At 46.7% G+C, this 23,641-nt stretch overlaps 1 protein-coding gene across 1 annotated transcript in view; it reads right to left on the bottom strand.

Moving 5' to 3' along the window:
- SUPT20H (SPT20 homolog, SAGA complex component) overlaps positions 1-23,423 on the bottom strand; it is a 192,520-nt gene extending 169,097 nt beyond the window's left edge. The window contains 1 exon segment of the mRNA XM_075337317.1: positions 23,326-23,423. The gene's annotated coding sequence lies outside the window, so the exon portion shown is untranslated.
- Between the last annotated feature and the right edge of the window lie 218 nt (positions 23,424-23,641).

The following is a 23,641-nucleotide window of genomic DNA, read 5'->3' as shown; positions in this document are numbered from 1 at the left end:
AGAGTTTCCGACTCCTCCGGTCTCAGACCACCGTCTGTGACCTAGCCAAACTCTCCCAGGGAGCTACAACTCCCCTAGCTCCTCACTCTCTGAGGGCTACCACTGAACTCCTCTCTCACTGAAAACTGACACTAAACTGAACTAGTCCCTCCCATCAGTCTGCCTGGTCCCTAGGCGGGTGGCCCTATTCCAGCTAGACCACCCACTGGTGTGCCTGACAGGGTGTGGTGTAAGGTGACTAGGATTTGAATGCTGATAGAAGCAATACCAAAGGTTAGGATCCCAGAACCATGGAGGGTGGGTTCTGCACTATAGGAAAAAGGTGTGCAGTTCCCTGTGACACCCCGACTAGTCCAGGGCCGTCACATTTATGCTTTCTGCACAGGCGAACACCCAGATGCAGTCTACTACGTCTGGGTATCCGCCTGCAGAAAGCGTATACACCCGAAAATGGTGCACAACAAAGCGCACAGTGACTCTGTCTGCTCCATTACAGTCAATGGCCCTGTCGGTGCATGCGTCCAAAACCCATTTTGCCGGGGGGGGGGGGGGGGGGGATGGGATTCAGACGAAGGACCCGATGAGACTGGTGAACGTAGGTAAAAACGCTATATGAAAGCAGCCTTACAGTTCCAGCAAGGTGGATGGGATTTATAGAAATCTAATGCACTTTGTGCTTTTTATTTTTTAACATAGCGTAACCTGACCAGATTTTTCTCATATAATTGCATTAGAAAATCTATAGGTAAAATATACATATGAAAGGTTTTTAGTTCCACTGTGGACATGTAATCCATACCATACCAAATACCAGAAAAGATCAAACCCAAAAGCAGCATAAAAAGGAACCTGTTACCAGATTTGGAGCCTATAAGCTGTAGCCACCACCAGTGGGCTCTTATATACAGCATTCTAACATGCTGTATATAAGAGCCCAGGCCGCGGTGTAGAACATAAAAATGACTTTATAATACTCACCTAAGGGGCGATGCGGTGCAGACTGGTCAAATGGGTGGCACTGTTCTCTGGGACTGGTGCCTCCTTGTTCAGCCATCTTTGTCCTCATTCTTCTGAAGCCGGTGTGCATGACGCGTCCTACGTCATACACACAGGCTGGTATTGAGGTCCTGCGCAGGCGCACTACAATACTTTGATCTTCCCCCGAGCAGGGCAGATCAAAGTGAACCTGCGCAGGACCTCAATGCCGGCGAGTGTGGATGACGTAGGACGCGTCATGCACCGCGGCTTCAGAATAAGGACGACAAAGATAGCCGAAAGAGGAGGCGCCGGTCCTGGAGAACGGAAACACCCATCCGACGAGTCTGCACCGCACCGACCATTTAGGTAAGTATTATAAAGTGATTTTTAATGTTCTACACAGCAGCCTGGTATATAAAAGAGCCCACTGGTGGTAGCCACAGCTTATAGGCCCCAAATCTGGTGACAGGTTCCCTTTAAATCATGACATCCCAATAAGAGACAAAAAGGCACAAAATCTGCAACATCAAGAACTCAGTATACACTCATCATGGGAACAAGCCTAAAGTACGTGACCCCCTGCAACATAACATGAAAATAGCGCCCCCTTCTTCCAATTAAACATGCATGGGAGAGGAGTGGCTGCCTGTCACCTAATTTGCCTTTAACACCTGAAATCCAAAAGGCTGAGTAGGCTGTGTGCGCATGTTGAGTATTTTTATGTAAACATTTCTGCACCATTTCTGCATCTCTTGGTAAGAAAAAGCAGAGCAAAAATGCGTGTTTTTCAATTAAGTGCAATTAGGGAAAACACAGGTAAAAAGGCTGAAATCATTGGCATGGTGCAGATTATTCTCTGCACAAAATCTGCAAGGAGGAAATACTACACTTCGGGATCCTCATTAAGATTGCTGGCATCAGGATTGGTTCCAATTTTGTGACAAAACTGCACAAAAAAAAATGCACTGTGTGCACACAGCCTAAGGAGGGGGGGGGGGGGACTCATTCGACTCATCATGGTCTGAGGCCGTTTTGTCCATCAACTAAAAGATTCCGAAAGGCGATAAAACCGGAACCTATAAAATACGACTAAGCGTAACCGTTGTTTTAAGTTTTGATTTATAAATTAGCCAGAATTGATCAGTCATTATCAAAAATTTCAATTCTGAGGTAAAATCTGTATTCAGTGAAGACTTTCCATTAGGCTGCTTTCACACCTCCGGTTTCCTGTGCGGCACAATCCGGCACTTTGCAGGAAAAACGCAACCATTTTTTTTGCTGCCGGTTGCGTTTTTCCTGCATAGAGCCGCATGGGCTTGCGTTCCGTCCGGTTTTTGCCGCATGCGGCAAATTTAGCCAATGCGGTGGCCGGATGGAACGTTGCCTGGCACGTTGATGGAACGTTGCCTGGCACGTTTTTTTGTGCGGCAAAAAAAAAAAAAAACGCATTGCGCCGCATTCGGCCGATGCGGCACATTTTTCAATGCATGCCTATGGATGCCGGATGCGGCGCGATGCGGAAAAAACCGCCTCCGGACGCCGAATGCGGTTTTTGCCACTGCGCATGCTCAGTAGCATGCCGCAAGCGGCAAAAACCGGACGGGCCGCATTTAAAAAACTTATGCAAAGGATGCGGCTTTTTCGCCGCACCCGTTGCATAGGTTTTAGAGCCGGACTGGCCGGCTCTACACCTACCGGATGTGTAAAAGCAGCCTTAGTGAGATAGGAAATGGCGGCTGTTACTGAGGAGAGTCTATTGTAGAAAGAGGAGGGAGATATTAGAGCTCTTCTTTCCCTCCTTTCTGTGTAGAATCTTATGAAAACCAACTGCCATCTCCTATTTTCACAATATTAAAATCTGTATTCACTGAAGACCGATTTTACACGGGAATTGATAATTTTGAGAATAAAAGATGACTCAACTGAACTCACTGCCTAGTAGACCGACCATCACTGAAAATGCAGAAGGCAGTAAGGCCCCTTTCACACATCAGTTTTTTGCCGTCTGTCACAATCCATCGAATTTTGAAAAAAACGGATCCAGCGACTGATGCCGCTGGATCTGTTTTTTTCTCATTGACTTGTATTAGCGACAGATTGCAACAGATGGCCTCACGTTTCATCCATCGTTCCACGGATTCGTCAAAAAATGAGATGACGGCCAACGTAACGTTTTTTTGTGTACGTTGAAAAAACGGACAGCAACAGATCCGTCGCCATCCGTCGTTTGGTAGAATGGAAGTCTGTCGTCAACCGTCAAATGACGGAATCCGGCAACGGATTCAGTTTTGTTTTTTTAAGTGAGCATGCTCCAATTTATTATTTAGCCCCAGAAATTCGGATCTGTGGCATCAGTTTAGCCACAATCTGTGACAGATCTCTCGATCCGTCGAGAAAACGGATTGTGACTGATGGCAAAAAACTGATGTGTGAAAGGGGCCTGACTGACGCAATGATCAGGAAACGAAAAAATGCCTCTGACCATGAGAGCAAGAAAAAAAAATAAAATTTATTTTTTTTAAATAATATGTAAACTGTAACATTGCTCATCTTTACAAACGCTTCACAATTTTACCCATTTATCACATTAGGACATCCCCTTTAACTGAACATTCAGAAGCATAAATCATTAGCCAAGAAAACTTAAGATAAATACATTGTGGTCACATCATTTTTATCATGGATGATGCAAATACAATGTAAGGATCCCTATAAACCATCCAATACAATGGAGCAAACACACACACACACACACACACACACACACACACACACACACGTGAAATATGTATTGAAAGCGTCAATTTTCTAATTAAATATATTTCTAGGTGCTATTGACATGAATTCATCACCACATGTCAGTAACAACCCATCCAATCCACACAGGCAGCGAAATCAAACCATAGATGTCCATAAATTTAGTGATGTGTAAAAATAAAAAAATGTCACAAGTGGAAAAGAAAAAAAAAAAAAATTAAATCCATGAGGAAATAAAAATGGAAAAGGCCATGGAAACTCATGACACCAGCAGAAATTTATCAGTAATTACAAATCAATCCTGCCAGTTATTGAAATATAATAGCTGGTTCAACTGATGGCTTATAAAAGGTGTCTCATTATCAAGGTGCCACACAAGAAACAGCTCATGATGGGTAAAACCTGTGAGCTGCATCAAGACCTTTGCAACCTTATTTATGCAAACTATACTGATGACATTGGTCAAAGAAGAATTTCCAAACTACTGAAGGTTCCAGTGAGCAATGTTGAGGCCATAATCTAGAAGTGGAAAGAACATAATTTCACCATATACAGACCATGACCAGGTGCTCCTTGCAAGATTTCAGACAGAAGATTGAAAAGAATTAAAAGCCTGGAATCAGCAGGTACAACTGTTTCAAAGAAAACAATAAGTACTGCGCACAACTTCCATGGCCTGTATGCACGCTCACCATGCAAGACTCCATTGCTGAACAAAAAGCATGATCATGAGCATATGAAGCTTTCGCAACCACATTTAGACAAGCCTGTGAAATACGGGGAGAATATAGTCTAGTCAGATGAGACCAAAATTGAATTCTTTGGATGACATAATACACACCATGTATGGAGGCAAAAAAGCACTGTATCTCACCCCAAAAGAACCATACCCAAAGTGAAGTTTAGAGGTGGCAACATCCCTTTTTCAGTATAAGACACTGACAAACGTCATATAATTGAAGGAAGGATGAATGGTCAAATGTAGGATGAAGCTGAGACAAGGGTGGATATATCAACAAGACAATGATCCCAAACACACAGCCAAGGAAACTCAATTGGTTTCAGAGAAAGGACATAAAACTGCTAGAATGGCCCAGCCAATCACCTGACCTGAATCCAAAAGAAAATATACAGAAGGAACTAAAGCTGAGAGTTCATAGAAGGAGCCCAGGAACCTTCAGGATATGAAGAGTGTTTGTGTGGAAGAATAGACCAAAATTACACCTGAGTAATGCATGCGACTAGTTTCTCCATAAAGGAAGTGTCTTGAAGCTTCATTACCAACAAAGGCTTTTGTACGAAGTATGAAACAAATTTCCGTAAGCGTGTTCAATACATTTCTCATTATTAAATATCAGTAAATTTATGGACATCTATGGTTTGATTTCTTTGCCTGTGTGGATTGAATAAGTTGTTACCGAAATTTGGTGAGAACTTCATGTCAATAGCACCTAAATAAATATATTTACTTAGAAAATTAGTGATGTGCTCAATATTTATTTCACCAGTATATACCAATCTCATAACCTGGCAATCATAAGTGCTGTCGATTTAAACTGGGTTTCCAAAGGATAGGAAACATAGGCATCATCACAAATAGTATAGTGTATTTGGGTTAAAATGGATTTTTGTCTCAAAAGGAGAAAAATCACTTGTAATAACAGATATATGCTCCAGCAACACCGTGTGATCTCCTCGCACACAATACTCTGCCATAAATCAATTCTGACCCATTTATTATGTGCCCCCCACTCGGATTGGCCTCTCACCCCAGCACCCTGCACGTATTGGCAACTCGGCCACGCCCCGCCCCCCGCACGCATTCCCCGAAGCGACACGGAGCCACGACTCCCAGGTGAGTACTGTACCCCCGGGAGCCCACATCAGCGTACGCCGCTAACCCAGCCGACACATACCCTCGCATTGCTAGGGTTGCCGCTGTATGCTGGTGTGGGCTCCCGTGCGACCGGGGGACGTGATACGCTGGTAACCATGGTAGCATAGTTACCAGAGCATCAAGGTCCTGCAGCGGCAGAACATACACACACGCACACACACATCAGATCACACACACCTCACACACACATCACATCGCATCCACATACTCACAACATCCCGTGATATCGCTTGCTTCTCGGCGGCGAGACTGTGCAGTGAGCTTCCAGGACCTGCCGGAGGATCACATGGCCAGAAGCATGTGGTATCTCCGGATGTTGTGAGTGTGAGCGCGTATGTGCAATATCGTCAGTGTGTGTGTGTGTGTGTGAGTGTATGCGATCGGGTGTGTGTGAGTGTATGCGATCGGGTGTGTGTGAGTGTATGCGATCGGGTGTGTATGCGATCGGATCTGTGAGTGTCGGCAGAGGAGCACGGCGTGCTGGAGGAGGCTGGGAGGAGAGAGGCTGATCCTGGGGAAGGCTGATGCTGGGGGAGGCTGGGAGGAGAGAGGCTGATGCTGGGGGAGGCTGATGCTGGGGGAGGCTGATGCTGGGGGAGGCTGATGCTGGGGGAGGCTGATGCTGGGGGAGGCTGATGCTGGGGGAGGCTGATGCTGGGGGAGGCTGATGCTGGGGGAGGCTGATGCTGGGGGAGGCTGATGCTGGGGGAGGCTGATGCTGGGGGAGGCTGATGCTGGGGGAGGCTGATGCTGGGGGGGGCTGGGAGGAGAGAGGCTGATCCTGGGGAAGGCTGATGCTGGGGGGGGCTGGGAGGAGAGAGGCTGATCCTGGGGAAGGCTGATGCTGAGGGAGGCTGGGAGGAGAGAGGCTGATCCTGGGGAAGGCTGATGCTGAGGGAGGCTGGGAGGAGAGAGGCTGATGCTGGAAGAGGCTGGGAGGAGAGAGGCTGATGCTGGGGGAGGCTGGGAGGAGAGAGGCTGATGCTGGGGGAGGCTGGGAGGAGAGAGGCTGATGCTGGGGGAGGCTGGGAGGCGGACGCTGATGCTAGGGGAGGCTGGGAGGGGGAGGCTGATGCTGGGGGAGGCTGGGAGGCGGACGCTGATGCTAGGGGAGGCTGGGAGGGGGAGGCTGATGCTGGGGGAGGCTGAGGCTGGGGTAGGCTGGGAGGAGAGAGGCTGATGCTGGGGACAGAGAGGCTGATGCTGGGAGGAGAGAGGCTGATGCTGGGAGGAGAGAGGCTGATGCTGGGAGGAGAGAGGCTGATGCTGGCTGATGCTGGGAGGAGAGAGGCTGATGCTGGGAGGAGAGAGGCTGATGCTGGGAGGAGAGAGGCTGATGCTGGGAGGAGAGAGGCTGATGCTGGGAGGAGAGAGGCTGATGCTGGGAGGAGAGAGGCTGATGCTGGGAGGAGAGAGGCTGATGCTGGGAGGAGAGAGGCTGATGCTGGGAGGAGAGAGGCTGATGCTGGGAGGAGAGAGGCTGATGCTGGGAGGAGAGAGGCTGATGCTGGGAGGAGAGAGGCTGATGCTGGGAGGAGAGAGGCTGATGCTGGGAGGAGAGAGGCTGATGCTGGGAGGAGAGAGGCTGATGCTGGGAGGAGAGAGGCTGATGCTGGGAGGAGAGAGGCTGATGCTGGGAGGAGAGAGGCTGATGCTGGGGGCAGAGAGGCTGATGCTGGGGGCAGAGAGGCTGATGCTGGGGGCAGAGAGGCTGATGCTGGGGGCAGAGAGGCTGATGCTGGGGGCAGAGAGGCTGATGCTGGGGGCAGAGAGGCTGATGCTGGGGGCAGAGAGGCTGATGCTGGTGCAGCATGGGGGATGGAGCACGATGGGGAGTGCGCAGCTTGGGGGATGGAGCACGATGGGTAGTGCGCAGCATGGGGGATGGAGCACGATGGGGAGTGCTCAGCATGGGGGATGGAGCACGATGGGAGGTGCACACCTCCCCCCAACACACACACACGCGCACTGCACAACACACCACACACACACACACACACTGGGAACCACAAACACCGCCCTACACAGACACCGACACACACAGACAACGCCGCACACACACACAACACACAAACACCGCGGCATACATAAATATACGCACATACCGCGCAACACACACTGCACAAAACATACCTCCCCCAAAACACACACACGCACTCCACACCCACACAAACCGCGCAACACACACAGAACGCTGCAGACACATGCGCTCCACAAACAACGCAACACACATACAACACCGCTCTCACACACACCATATTATATATATATATATATATATATATATATATATATATATATATATATATATATATATATATATATATATATATATATATATATTACATATACATACATACATACATATACATATACACAGTGCCTACAAGTAGTCTTCAACCCCCTGCAGATTTAGCAGGTTTGATAAGATGCAAATAAATTAGAGCCTGCAAACTTCAAACAAAAGCAGGATTTATTAACAGATGCATAAATCTTACAAACCAACAAGTTATGTTGCTCAGTTAAATTTTAATAAATTTTCAACATAAAAGTGTGGGTCAATTATTATTCAACCCCTAGGTTTAATGTTTTGTGGAATAACCCTTGTTTGCAATTACAGCTAATAATCGCCTTTTATAAGACCTGATCAGGCCGGCACAGGTCTCTGGAGTTATCTTGGCCCACTCCTCCATGCAGATCTTCTCCAAGTTATCTAGGTTCTTTGGGTGTCTCATATGGACTTTAATCTTGAGCTCCTGCCACAAGTTTTCAATTGGGTTTAAGGTCAGGAGACTGACTAGGCCACTGCAACACCTTGATTTTTTTCCCTCTTGAACCAGGCCTTGGTTTTCTTGGCTGTGTGCTTTGGGTCGTTGTCTTGTTGGAAGATGAAATGACGACCCATCTTAAGATCCTTGATGGAGGAGCGGAGGTTCTTGGCCAAAATCTCCAGGTAGGCCGTGCTATCCATCTTCCCATGGATGCGGACCAGATGGCCAGGCCTCTTGGCTGAGAAACAGCCCCAGAGCATGATGCTGCCACCACCATGCTTGACTGTAGGGATGGTATTCTTGGGGTCGTAGGCAGTGCCATCCAGTCTCCAAACGTCACATGTGTGGTTGGCACCAAAGATCTCGATCTTGGTCTCATCAGACCAGAGAACCTTGAACCAGTCTGTCTCAGAGTCCTCCAATTGATCATGAGCAAACTGTAGACGAGCCTTGACATGACGCTTTGAAAGTAAAAAGGTACCTTACGGGCTAGTCTGCAACGAAGACCATTGCGGTGGAGTACGTTACTTATGGTGTTGACTGGAACCAATGTCCCCACTGCCATGAGATCTTCCCGGAGCTCCTTCCTTGTTGTCCTTGGGTTAGCCTTGACTCTTCGGACAAGCCTGGCCTCGGCACGGGTGGAAACTTTCAAAGGCTGTCCAGGCCGTGGAAGGCTAACAGTAGTTCCATAAGCCTTCCACTTCCAGATGATGCTCCCAACAGTGGAGACAGGTAGGCCCAACTCCTTGGAAAGGGTTTTGTACCCCTTGCCAGCCTTGTGACCCTCCACGATCTTGTCTCTGATGGCCTTGGTGCTCCTTTGTCTTTCCCATGTTGACCAAGTATGAGTGCTGTTCACAAGTTTGGGGACGGTCTTAATTAGTCAAAAAAGGCTGGAAAAAGAGATAATTAATCCAAACATGTGAAGCTCATTGTTCTTTGTGCCTGAAATACTTCTTAATACTTTAGGGGAACCAAACAGAATTCTTGTGGTTTGAGGGGTTGAATAATAAATGACCCTCTGAATAAACGTTTCACAATTTAAAAAAAAAAAAAAAAAAAAAAAAGAAATAACATTCTTTTTTGCTGCAGTGCATTTCACACTTCCAGGCTGATCTACAGTCCAAATGTCACAATGCCAAGTTAATTCCGAATGTGTAAACCTGCTAAATCTGCAGGGGGTTGAATACTACTTGTAGGCACTGTGTAATATAATAATATATATATATATATATTATATATTATATATATATATACATATACATACACACACATACAGTTAGGTCCAGAAATATTTGGACAGTGACACAATTTTCGCGAGTTGGGCTCTGCATGCCACCACATTGGATTTGAAATGAAACCTCTACAACAGAATTCAAGTGCAGATTGTAACGTTTAATTTGAAGGTTTGAACAAAAATATCTGATAGAAATTGTAGGAATTGTACACATTTCTTTACAAACACTCCACATTTTAGGAGGTCAAAAGTAATTGGACAAATAAACCAAACCCAAACAAAATATTTTTATTTTCAATATTTTGTTGCGAATCCTTTGGAGGCAATCACTGCCTTAAGTCTGGAACCCATGGACATCACCAAACGCTGGGTTTCCTCCTTCTTAATGCTTTGCCAGGCCTTTACAGCCACAGCCTTCAGGTCTTGCTTGTTTGTGGGTCTTTCCGTCTTAAGTCTGGATTTGAACAAGTGAAATGCATGCTCAATTGGGTTAAGATCTGGTGATTGACTTGGCCATTGCAGAATGTTCCACTTTTTTGCACTCATGAACTCCTGGGTAGCTTTGGCTGTATGCTTGGGGTCATTGTCCATCTGTACTATGAAGCGCCGTCCAATCAACTTTGCGGCATTTGGCTGAATCTGGGTTGAAAGTATAGCCCGGTACACTTCAGAATTCATCCGGCTACTCTTGTCTGCTGTTGTTATGTCATCAATAAACACAAGTGACCCAGTGCCATTGAAAGCCATGCATGCCCATGCCATCACGTTGCCTCCACCATGTTTTACAGAGGATGTGGTGTGCCTTGGATCATGTGCCGTTCCCTTTCTTCTCCAAACTTTTTTCTTCCCATCATTCTGGTACAGGTTGATCTTGGTCTCATCTGTCCATAGAATACTTTTCCAGAACTGAGCTGGCTTCATGAGGTGTTTTTCAGCAAATTTAACTCTGGTCTGTCTATTTTTGGAATTGATGAATGGTTTGCATCTAGATGTGAACCCTTTGTATTTACTTTCATGGAGTCTTCTCTTTACTGTTGACTTAGAGACAGATACACCTACTTCACTGAGAGTGTTCTGGACTTCAGTTGATGTTGTGAACGGGTTCTTCTTCACCAAAGAAAGTATGCGGCGATCATCCACCACTGTTGTCATCCGTGGACGCCCAGGCCTTTTTGAGTTCCCAAGCTCACCAGTCAATTCCTTTTTTCTCAGAATGTACCCGACTGTTGATTTTGCTGCTCCAAGCATGTCTGCTATCTCTCTGATGGATTTTTTCTTTTTTTTCAGCCTCAGGATGTTCTGCTTCACCTCAATTGAGAGTTCCTTAGACCGCATGTTGTCTGGTCACAGCAACAGCTTCCAAATGCAAAACCACACACCTGTAATCAACCCCAGACCTTTTAAGTACTTCATTGATTACAGTTTAATGAGGGAGACGCCTTCAGAGTTAATTGCAGCCCTTAGAGTCCTGTTATGATCCGGAACCATGGAAGACCACCACAAATCATTGGCAAAAAAGGTGACAAGAGCATTGGCAACTAATCTGGCCGCCATCCCCTTACTAACCAACACAACTAGAAGTAGCCGAGGGGTGAACTAACATCCTGTGCACCGCGAACCCAGCCGGAGAACTAGCTATCCTAAAGGTAGGAAAGATGAATAACTCTCTGCCTCAGAAAATAGACAAGAATAGCAAGCCCCCCACATTCAAAGACTGCGGTGATATAGGAAAAACACAATACACAGGTAGATGACAGGATTAGCAAAAGGTGAGGCCCCCGCTGACTAAAATAGGAAAGTACAGGAAAGGAACTGATGGTAGCCAGAGAAAAACCCTACAAAATGCCAACTTCCTGATAGTACAAAAAGGCCCTCAGATCGCTCGATCTGAACTCCGTCCTATACCAGGTGCCCTTGTCATACCAATGAACAGAAAACAAGAATTATAACAAATTCAACAAGACATGGACCCAAAGGAGCTAAACTCCACACAGAACTGCAGGGAGTTCCTCAACAATCCACTGAGGGGGAAAATCCCTGGAAGGAAATAAACTGAAACCAACCACAACAAATGACAAACCCAGATAAGCAAAAGAACCAGGCATTAAATAAAGACCAAGCACTTATCTGGGGAAGATGTGGTGTAGAGCAGGATTAAGCAGGCTGAAAATACAAAGTACAACTGACATCCGGCAACAGCCTGCAATCAGACCAGGACTTAAATAAGCAGAGAATTAGGAAAGGAAACACCCACTGCACAACCCACCTGGTCTCTGTCCAAACCCTTCCTGGCCACCAGAGGGAGCCTCCCAGCAGCCAAGACATAACTAACATTCACAACAGAGTCCCTTGTCCAATTACTTTTGGTCCCTTGAAAAAGAGGAAGCTATGCATTACAAAGCTATGATTCCTAAACCCTTTCTCCGATTTGGATGTGAAAACTCTCATATTGCAGCTGGGAGTGTGCACTTTCAGCCCATATTATATATATAATTGTATTTCTGAACATGTTTTTGTAAACAGCTAAAATAACAAAACTTGTGTCACTGTCCAAATATTTCTGGACCTAACTGTAATATATATATATATATATATATATATATATATATATATATATATATATATATATATATATATATATCTCAAAAATCATACATTAACTGCACAATACGTAAATTCTAGATAGAATAGATAGATAGGTAAATGATAGGAAGACGCGTGTAAGGACAGATATGCCGCAAATATCATTTCCAGTAATGGTCAGAATGGCGAGAGACTGAGCAGCATCTCACACTAGAGTCAATCGTACTAAGGCCACAATCTCATATGTCCGGCAGTGACCACTCCAGAAAACGTGCAGACATCGGCATATGTCAATCAGTGGCTGGTCTGAGGGTCCTTAGTAAGGTCCGTGTATGGAAACTTTTGCAGATCGCTAGTCGTTTAAATGCCGGTTTACACAGGTAGACCAAGGTAAACACATGGAGAGCCATAGATCTTAACAGTGAAATGTTCCGTAGAGATTGATGACCATCTGTGCTGCACAAAAGATCATTGCACCCGATGACCAAAGCGCGTTGCTCATCGTTACGTTGCGCGTTGCGATCGTTAGTCTGTTTACATGGCAGGATAATTTTGAAACCTGCCTTTTAAAAGGGAACCTGTCACCAGATTTTTCCCTATTAAACTAAAAGAATCACCTTCCGCAACTCCTGGGCTGCATTCTATGAAGGTGCACCTTGGCCCTGACTCCCCTTCCAGACCCCAAAAAAAACTTTATAAAACCTGTCCATTAGGTATGCTAATCAGGGCTGTGGAGTCGGTAAGCCAAACCTGTGACTCCGACTCCTCAATTTCCCTTGCACCGACTCAGACTCCACGACTCCCACATATATTGCTTATATTTAAGTCAAACATTTATTGTAGTACAACGTGAACATCAGACATTTAATCATTTTTATGGTACAATAATCAAGATATTTAGATAGAACTAAGGCTAGAGAACAACCTCTCTACAGTAACTTGGGTTGGAGGCAAAGCCGTAACCACATGGGCAACATCTCTAACAATTTCCGTGTATATAGGAATTGCCTCATGCACAATCAGTTTTGATGGACGGTTGAATTTTTCTATTTCTTTGAGAGCAAGTGAAAAATTTTGCTGAAATCCTGTCAGTCTGCTTCTATAGGAGACGGAGTGAAATCTTTTTCCTTGCAGCAACGCTTTGCTTGCTCCATGTCATCCAAATACTTGTCAAAAGTTAAACTCCTCATCTGATGAGGACGAAGATATGGCAGCAGTAGCACTGTCAGGACCCAAGTCCTCTTGCGCCTGGCAGTCCTGTAGCCGCTCATCCTAACCGCTACCTCAGTCAGAGCTTCTTTTCCTTTAGTAAGCTGTTGATCATCAAGCAGTATACGATAACTTGGGTCCACATTAACAGCTGCCAGAAGAATTTTATTTTCCAATAGCTGTGTCTCCCTCCGTTTCATTGAAGCAGAAATGCCAGCTGCTATTAAACCTCCTCGTTGGGACAAGCAAAATAGCAACTTCTTCCACTCCCTTATGAAAATGTCAGAAGTTAAATCCTCAGCTTGTAATTTTTTAGTCACGGTAAATGGGTGATTAAGCAAGTCCTTCAATTCAGCCACCTGTGTCCATTGACCTTCATTTAGGGTTACCTGAGGGTTCGCCATATCTATAAGAAACGGTTTTAGTTCAAGCAATCGCTCAATCATTAAATAAGTGCTGCCCCACTGAGTGGCTTGATCGACAACTGCTCCTTTCCCAAGACGTCGCTTCAAGATCCAATCAATTGCAGGGGTTTTGGCGGCAATAACCATTTTCCGGCATGTCCCTCTCGCAGACTCTCTCTTAGGCCTGTTTCACACGTCAGTGATTCTGGTACGTTTGTGCTTTTTTTAAACATACCAGAATCACTGACATACGCAGACCCATTATAATGAATGGGTCTGCTCACACATCAGTGATTTTTCACTGCAAGTGTCTCCGTGAGGCGTACCCGCGTGTCCGTGATTGCCGCACGGAGACATGTCCATTTTTTTCTGGCATCACTGATGTCCCACGGACCACGCAGTGGTTTGGTCCGTGAAACACGTGCCAGAAAAAAAACGTGCTTTTAAAATAAAAATCATTTTTACTCACCCGGCTCCAACGATGTCCTCTGCAGCCCGTGCAGCCTGCTGCTTCTGAGCTGGCTCATTACTGTCGCGCATATTCATGATGCACGACACAGCCGACCCGGAAGCAGCTGCTGCGGGGGTCAGCGCCGGCCGGATGCTGCACCGCGGGAGCGATCAGCACCATGGAGAGCGGGAGCGCGCACAGGTGAGTTAATATCTAAGTGCAATCACGGGCCACGGAGAACGGAGCCCGGATTGCATTTAGACAACCCACGTGTGCCGTAATTCACGGCACACGGAGGGACATGTGCGTGTTTTACACGCCAGTGAAAAACGTCAGTGTTTTTCACTGACGTGTGAAACGGGCCTTTATTGCCAGCTGCAGCGTGTGCAAAACACAGCGCATGTGATGAATAGGAAAGTGTTTTGAAGCAGCTTCCACAAGATCATCTAATTCTAAAGTATCATATTGCTGTTCTTCTGTTGTAATATCGGTTTGTTCCTCAGTTACATGAGCAGCACTGTGGCTCCATCTGAAACATACTGAATCCTAAATTTTCTTCTAGCTGTTGCTCATTACTCTCATTCATCAGTTTAATTGTACTTATAATGTTTGAAGCATTATCCGTTATTTTTCTAATCTGCTTTTGCTATTGAAAACATTATCTATGAGCTCAAAAACCTTTCAGGTGATGCAGTTTTTAAAAAGCTGATCTGCTTTTATAACTGAAAAACGTATCTTCAAAAAGACTGTGTGTGAATGTAGACTTAGGCCGGCTTTGCACATTACGACATCGCAAGCCGATGCTGCGATGTCGAGTGCGATAGTCCCCGCCCCCGTCGCAGGTACGATATCTTGTGATAGCTGGCGTAGCGAACATTATCGCTACGCCAGCTTCACATGCACTCACCTGCCCTGCGACGTGGATCTGGCAGGCGACCCGCCTCCTGCCTCCTTCCTAAAGGGGCGGGTCGTGCGGCGTCATAGCGATGTCACACGGCAGGCGTCCAATCAAAGCGGAGGGGCGGAGGATGTAAACATCCCGCCCACCTCCTTCCTTCTCATTGCAGCCGGGAGGCAGGTAGGAGATGTTCCTCGCTCCTGCGGCTTTACACACAGCGATGTGTGCTGCCGCAGGAACGAGGAACTACATCGTACCTGTCTCTGCACCGGCATTATGGAAATGTCGGAGAATGCACCGATGATACGATAATGACGCTTTTGCGCTCGTTAATCGTATCATCTAGGATTTACACACTACGACATCGCAAGTGACGCCGGAAGTGCATCACTTTCGATTTGACCCTACCGACATCGCACCTGCGATGTCGTAGTGTGCAAAGCCGCCCTTAGATCAGGAATAGAACAGCCATTTATAGGACATTTCATAACTTTCCCAAATTCCTATGAAAAAATATTCAGCACATTCTGCATTGAACTACAGTACAAAATTTAGTATATATTTTAGGAGTCGGAGTCTGTCCATTTTATATCGACTCCACCAAAATGAGCTCCGACTCCACAGCCCTGACATTGCTAATTACCTGTGTTGGCCAGATGGGCGGGCTCATTTTCTGCTCCTGTCCCCCCTCCTGCCGCTGATTGCCATCCTCCTTTCTGACGTGATGACGCTGCTGCCATCATCATCCTCGTCGCATTTTCAAATCTCGCGCCTGTGCAGTTAGGGCGGCTCACGCAGGCGCAGTTTGCTCTGCCATAACGCAGGCAGAGCAGAAAACATAGCTGCCCTCGCTCGCACCGGTGAGCTAAATGCGCAGTTGCGATATTATGGGTGGCTATGAGGATGGCGCTGGTGAGGTCTTGCACAGCGCCGACCATAATCTCGCGCCTGCGCATTTACAGTAACTCACCGGCGCGAGCGAGGGCAGCTATGTTTTCTGCTCTGCCCGCGATATGGCAGAGCGAACTGCGCCTGTGCGAACCAACATAACTGCACAGGCGCGAGATTTGAAAATGCGACGAGGATGATGACGGCGGCGTCATCAACAAATCAATCAAGAAAGGAGGAGGACGGCGATCAGCGGCAGGAGGGGAGACAGGAGCAGAAAATGGGCCCGCCCATCTGGCCAACACAGGTAATTAGCAAACATAACGGCCAGGTTTGATAAAGTTATTTTTGGGGTCTGGAAGGGGAGTCAGGGCACAAGGTGCCCCTTCATAGAATGCAGCCCAGGAGCTGCAGAAGGGGATTCTTTTAGTTTAATAGGGAAAAATCTGGTGACAGGTTCCCTTTAACAATGATCTTGCAGGTCATATTCAGTATTTGTAGCCCAAACCAGGAACGGGAAAAATCCAGAAGTGGTGCCGTGTTTCTATTATACTTTTCCTCTGATTGTTCCACTCCTGGTTCTGGCTACAAATACAAAAGGTAAAAACCTCACCGAATACTCATGGTGGGAATATAGTCCAGGGCCATGTGCACACCCTGATTATTTGGTAAGTTTTTTACCTCAGTATTTGTAAGACAAAACCAGGAGCGGTAATACATACAGAAGTGGTCCCCGTGTTTCTATTCTACTTTTCCTCTGATTGTTCCAAACCTGGTTTTGGCTACAAATACGGAGGTAAAAAAAAACAAAAAAACTCACCAAATAGTGGACGTGTGAACTTAGGGCTTAGGGCTTGTACATATTGCGTTTTACTCCCTAAAAACCTGACAAATCTCCTAGTACCAACATAGTCAGTGAGGATCCTGACGTCTCATGCACACATTTCCTCCTTGCACATTTGCAGCAGATTGAAATATGTAGCATGTAAATTCTTGCAGAATTTTTCTTGCAAATTTAGCCATATTAATGAGCGGGGGAAAATCTGCAACAAAAAACGCATATAAAAACACAGCAACAAAATCACGCATATTTCCTGCCAACACACCAGGCTTTGCAGAAGAATGTTCTACTGCAAATCCTGAACGTGTCCACATAAAGTAATGGACAACCCCTTTAAGGTTAATACTGATGGCCTATTCTTAGGATAGGTCATCAATGTCCGATTAGCCGAGGTCTGACACTTAGTAGTATTGAGCATTTCTGCTGCCACCGCCAGCACCGTGAAGAGCTGATCGGCGGGGATGCGTGGTGACGTAGTCTGGCCAATCAGACATTGATGATCTATCCTAAAAATAGGCCATCAATGTAAAAGAAGTGGACACCTCGCTGGAATCAGGGTCTCTGACCCTACATTATGCTGCTCTCAGATTAGGTGGCAAAAACCAGATTCCCTTTAAGAGCATCCTTTTCACAAACATGTTCAGCATATTTTATGGATCGGTCACATGCCCATTATAGTCTTTGGGCTTGCAGAGCTGTTTTCTGTGGACCAAACCACAGAAATATCTATTTAGGATTCTAGTCATTGGTCAATATAAACACATAGAAATCTTTGGGTCTGTGAAAAAATCGCATGTGTGCTCTGTTCTTAAAATTGTAATGGGTAAGAGACGCTTTGCAAATTTTGGGGGCATACAAGAAAATCACTGTTAGGCCTAAGCCACACGGCGAGAAAAACAGTGCGAGTGGAGTGCGATAAAACATTGTATTCCACTCGGACCAATTTTAGCCTGTGTGTCAGCACACATGAGCGATTATTTTCTCAGCCCTAATCGGACCGAGAAAACAAATTGCAGCATGCTGCGACTGTAATGCGAGACTCTTTCACTCGCACCCATTCAAGTGAACGGGGCGAGAGAAAAATGGCACTGCACCCGCGTTACACCGGTGTACCGCGAGTGCAGTGCAAGAATGGCAATAGCCGGCAACTGAGGAGAGAGGACGAGAAATCCTTCCCTCTCCTCCTCAGAACCAGCCCGCCCCTCGTCAATGCCAGCCCGCTCGCACAGTGAGACCTCAGTCGCAAGGACACTCGCATGACACTTTGCTCCTGCTGTGCTGCCAGCGTGAGCCGAGTGTCATGCGAGGATCGCACTAGTGCCCCGTGTGGCCCCGGCCTTAAACGTGGATGGTAAAACCAGACGAACACGGCATCCTGATGAACACTGAGCGAGGCCCGAGGCCGGGGTTACACGTCGTGTCAACTAAAGCATTTGTGGAACGTTTCTGCGGCTCGCTGTCACACAATTATTTTACAGCGGTGATTTTTATGTAAAGAAACCACACCACAATGCGGACACATCCCGACGAGGCTCAGCCGCACCACACTGAGGTCTGGTGTGATCTGCCAGGTGTGATCAGTGACAAAAAAATGAAATATTTGGAAATATTTGTGATTTTGTGTCACAGTAGGGTGCAGGTCACGCTACGACCTCCGATTTCACCGTGTAGCCTGAGCCTAATACTCATCATATACCAGGGGCCATCATGTGCCAGAATGTGGCCAGTCAATTCTTCAGCACAGCGGTCACATGAATGTTCTGCTCGGCAAATACCTGACCGCTTAGGGAGACAATAAAGGCAACACAGTAATCCTGTGCAGTGTGACATGAGGCCGTCCATCGTGCCATACCATCGTGTTCTCAGCTAACAACGACCGGAAAATTATGACCTTGCAGATCAACCATTTGGCGGATATCATCCTCAATCAATGGGCACTATTGATCTGTTTGATAGACCATTTTAGTGGACTTATCTCATATTTATGGGCAGAGTCATGTCCCCCATACACATTGACTCATCATTAAATAGCTACATGGGACTGAGCAGCACAGGAGACTAGTCGAATACATGGGTCCCTGTGGCTTATTCCAACCTGCTCGCCCTGAGGTATAAGTCTCCCCCAATACAAGCTCGTGGACACAAGAAATCATACATACCGGATACTTCTCTCCCCCAACATCATTTGTTAAGAGAAAATTGGGTTGCCCCCCCCCCCATACCAAAGTTGGTGGGTTCAGCCAACGTTAGTCCAATGTGTATGGTGACCTTAAAAGGGTTGGCCACTACTTTTACATTGATGGTCTATCCTATGGATAGGTCATCAATGTCTGATTGGCGGGATACTGGTTGTTGTACACCGGCGAATCAGCTGTTCCCAGTGCCAACAGGTGACTGGAAATACTCAGTTCCGGAGCTGCCCCATCTTCTGATAGGGGCGGGGGTCGGGTAGGGGGTTGGGTATTGCACATTCGCATGCTGTTGATTTAAAGGGAACCTGTCACCAAGAATATGTGTTCTGAGCTATCAGCAGACGCATGTGTGCCCTAATTACACCTCCCTACGCATCCTTGTGTTGTAAAATTGTATAATATGAAAGTAATAAAAAACGTTTTATTACTTTCATATTTCCTTTGTAAATTAGAGAGCTGCTGTCCACAGGGGTGGCGCCTTGCCCTATGGACGTCTGCATACTTTCCGTGGTATCACGCCCCTGTGGGCCTGATACCATGGAGTCACATGAGCGACATCCCTGTCGCTCATTCTATCCTGCGCGCGTTTATACTTACCATTGCGGCAGGCTTCTCTTCTGGGTTCTCCTTGTCAGTTTCAGGCATGCGCAGTGCGCATCTGAAGTCGGCGAGTGAACACCCGGAAAAGAAGCCTGCCGCAATGCGCGCAGGATAGAATGAGCGACGGGGACGTCGATCATGTGACTCCATGGTATCACGCTCACAGGGGCGTGATAAAACGGAAAGTATGCAGACATCCATAGGGCAAAGCACCGCCCATGTGGCCAGCGGTTCTCTAATTTACATAGGAAATATGAAAGTAATAAAACATTTTTTTTTATTACTTTCATATTACACAATTTTACAACACAGGGATGGGTAGGGAGGTGTAATTAGGGCACATATGTGTCTGCTGATAGGTCAGAACGCATATTGTACGTGACAGGTTCCCTTTAAATAGGAGGCAGGTGTGTAGTACCCGACCCCCACCGCTATCAGAAGACGGGGCAGCTCCGAAACTGAGTATTTCCTGCCACCGCTGGCACTGAGAACAGTTGATTGTCGGGGGTGCCGTAAAAGTAGCGGACAACTTCTTTAAGACACAAACCCTGAAACAGCAATCAAGCTAAAGACACGATCATCCGTGGAGGACTCTCTGTCCCATGTAATGTTAACCGGAAGAAAAATTGCTTTAAAACGATGGATAACCAAATAATATCCCTTCAGAATGAATGGGGTCTTCAGGGTTCAGCTCCATCATGTGACGGATCTGTCTCCTGCGCAAGTTCTATACTAGAATGGAAAAAATATGGATCTCAGGACTCGGGTGTGAAGCCAGCCTCAGGTATTGTTCCCACGATCAGGGTTCACAGAGTTTTGGTTGTAGCGTGTTTTCACTGTGTCCAAAACGCTGTGTTGTACAGTACAAGCACAGTGGACGGGATTTCTAGAAATCTCCTGCCCACTGTGACTGTACGGCCCGCAGCAAAAACTGACCTGTAGTGCGGCTTTCCGAGCCACAGCATGTCAATGCTTTGCTGCGGAGTCGTAAGTGTTCTCTGCAGGGAGAACACAGTGAGAGACTGCAGCGCCCCGAACTCTGATCATGGGCACGGGCAGCTGTGATCTCCTGTGGTGGAAACTCGCGGCCCCGCAGGTCAGGACCCGCTGCATCCAGAACACAGCGGATCCTGATCGTGTGCACATACCCTTAGATATTTTGCTTACTAATGCAAAAGAATATAAGAATATGAAAACAAGTTACATTGTAACAAGTTTGTATTCCGAATAGATAAATACAACACAATCCCCAATCACAATAGTCCGCGGGGCGAAGCGGGAACATCCGCATCTGACTCCAGTCATGGCTCCAGGCCTGAAATCTAAGAGACCCCATGGTGAGCACAGGGGCTAAAGAACAACCCCGCGAAAATGTGACATACTTGTACAGCAACAACAGATGGATGTAGCGTAATTTACATGCAGAAAGTAATGAAAAGGTGGGGCAAGGAGCATTTCACACGGGAAGATTAAAATTCGATCTGTAATTCTGCCACCTAAAAATAAGCCAAGCAGCAAAAAAAAAAACTAAAAGAAAAAACGTTAAGGCCTTAGTAAAATACAAATGTTTGTAGTGATAGCGGGCACTAAGATGTTTGGGTTCTTGTAGTGAGCAGTTGGATGCTTGGATGGGCGCAACTCAAGTGTAAGGCTGCTTTTACACATCCGTTGTTTTACATCAGTCACAATCCGTTTTGTGACTGATGCAATGGATCTGGCGCAGATTGTGGTACAACTGATGGGACGGATCCGTTAAAAAAAACTGATACGTTGTAGCAGTTTGCAACAGAATCCAGCTGTGGCCGCTGGTAACCTGAGTGACGTCACCGCTGATCACGCGGCTCACTTCAGTTGCTCTGTGGAGCTCACAGCGAGTGGCGGTGTTCTACGGCCGCTCCTGTCAGCTTCCGATGTAGCACAGCTGGAAGCGTCATGGGACCTCGCGTGGATTACGCCGAACCTGGAGGGATATTTGGGGATTAATAAATTGGTGAAAGAGTATTTTTATGTCTTATTTCAAATATAGGATTTTTCGGTGTTTGTGTTTATTTACTTTCACTACAGATTAATCATGGGGGGTGTCTCATAGATGCCTGCCATGATTAACCTAGGACTTAGTGGCAGATATGGGCTGCCATTAACTCCTTATTACCCCGATTGCCATTGTACCAGCCAGGGGAATTTGGGATGAGTCGGGTAGAGTCCCGGGAATGTCGCATCTAATGGATGCGGCAATTCCGGGCGGCTGCTGGCTGATATTTTTAGGCTGGGGGCTCCCCATAACGTGGGGCTCCCCTTCCTGAGAATACCAACCTTCAGCCGTGTGGCTTTATCTTGGCTGGTATCAAAATTGGGGGGAGGGGGGGGGGGGGACTGTCTGACTGCAACCAATCATTGGCACCGGTGGGTGGGGGAAGCAGTGAATACGAGATGGAATAATGAGCGGCCAGCATTTTCAAAAGCAGGAGAAGCCACGGGAGATTTGTGACAGCTGTGCAGTGCCACGCCGCACCGGTGATCAGTGAGTATGAGAGAGGGGGTGAGAGGGAGAGACAGAGACTTTCTAGCCAGAAAGGAAACCTGAGCATGCTTTGCTGCTAAAAGATTAAACCGTCGCCGGAATCCGTCATTTGACAGATTGGACCGATTTAGGCGCCCATAGGATTCCATTATAACCAACGACGGACACCGACGGAGTCCTGCGCACTGCGTTTTTTCACCACTACAAAAAACGTTACATTCTGCATTGCTTCCGTCCGACTGTCAGTGATTCCAGGGCCATCAGTCACAATCAGTCGTTAATACTAGTCTATGGGGAAAAACAAAATCAGAGTTTCCTCAAGGCGACGGATTGTGACTGATGCCAAACAACAGAAGTGTGAATGTAGCCTAATGAAAGTCAATGGGGAACGTGGGCATTTTTCCCAGAAGTTCTTCAGTTCCCCATTGACTTCCTTGGTACTGGAGCAGTCCGCTCATCACTAGTGTCCACTGATTGCCTTAGTTGGGCCCCAGTGAGCGGTCCGGACTGTCTTCTACAAGTTTTGATTTGTTACTTTATATACAGCAGACAGTATATAAATCCAGGCGGGAGGAGCAGGCGGCATCACACCCGGCACCGGGTGACCCAGACACCTGCACCAATGCAGAACCACGGGGCACAGCGTCTACAATAAGGTATGCCCGCACCCCGACAGACGGGGAACGTCGGGAGCCACTGTGGGATGTCAGTAGCCAACAGTCAGGTGCCAGCGTCCCATTTCTATTAATCACACAGGCCCTTGGATTAGCCTGGTCCTGGAAAAATGGGAAATTATACAAGACCTGCCCCCCCCCCATAGGAGTCAATGGGCTCAAGATCTAATCACAACACAAGCCTTATAGGAGGAGCCCAGCTCCTTTATCTCCCAGTGCCAGGCAACCAGGGGTTAATCAGGGTGATCCCCGGCTTACCCGACAGCAAAAGATGAATGAAGTCTCCATTACTACTGAAAGCAAAGGAAAACAACAGCCAGCACTGACCGACCCGCATCTGTGCAGCCTCCTGACGATCATCCCTACTGTAAGCGATTACAGGAGGGACCGACCCGGTCCAGGAGGGTAAAATCCCGCTCACCTTCCCCCCGCGGGCAGCCGAGCTGATTTCCTGATCCGTGATGTCCCGATCTACCAGGCAGAGGCGGAAAAGCAGACAATACCTGGCGTAAACTACATTTCCCGAAAGGCCTTGCGGCGAACTATTCAAATGCTCATAGCTTTATTTACAATTAGGCCAGAAGACAAAACAGAGCTGAGAAGCCACACACTGAGCATCTCTTTACACTTTCTTTATTATTTTAATCTGCTAGAAATTATGATTGTAGTGTTTTATTACAATAAAAGATAAAAGAGAGTTACTGAACTAATGTTTCCCAATCACTTTAATTTTTTAA

Source organism: Anomaloglossus baeobatrachus, chromosome 2, assembly GCF_048569485.1.
Source record: "Anomaloglossus baeobatrachus isolate aAnoBae1 chromosome 2, aAnoBae1.hap1, whole genome shotgun sequence".
In the NCBI taxonomy this organism is placed as follows: domain Eukaryota; kingdom Metazoa; phylum Chordata; class Amphibia; order Anura; family Aromobatidae; genus Anomaloglossus; species Anomaloglossus baeobatrachus.
The sequence above is the reverse complement of the archived record's forward strand: the minus strand, read 5'-3'. Positions and strand labels throughout refer to the sequence as shown.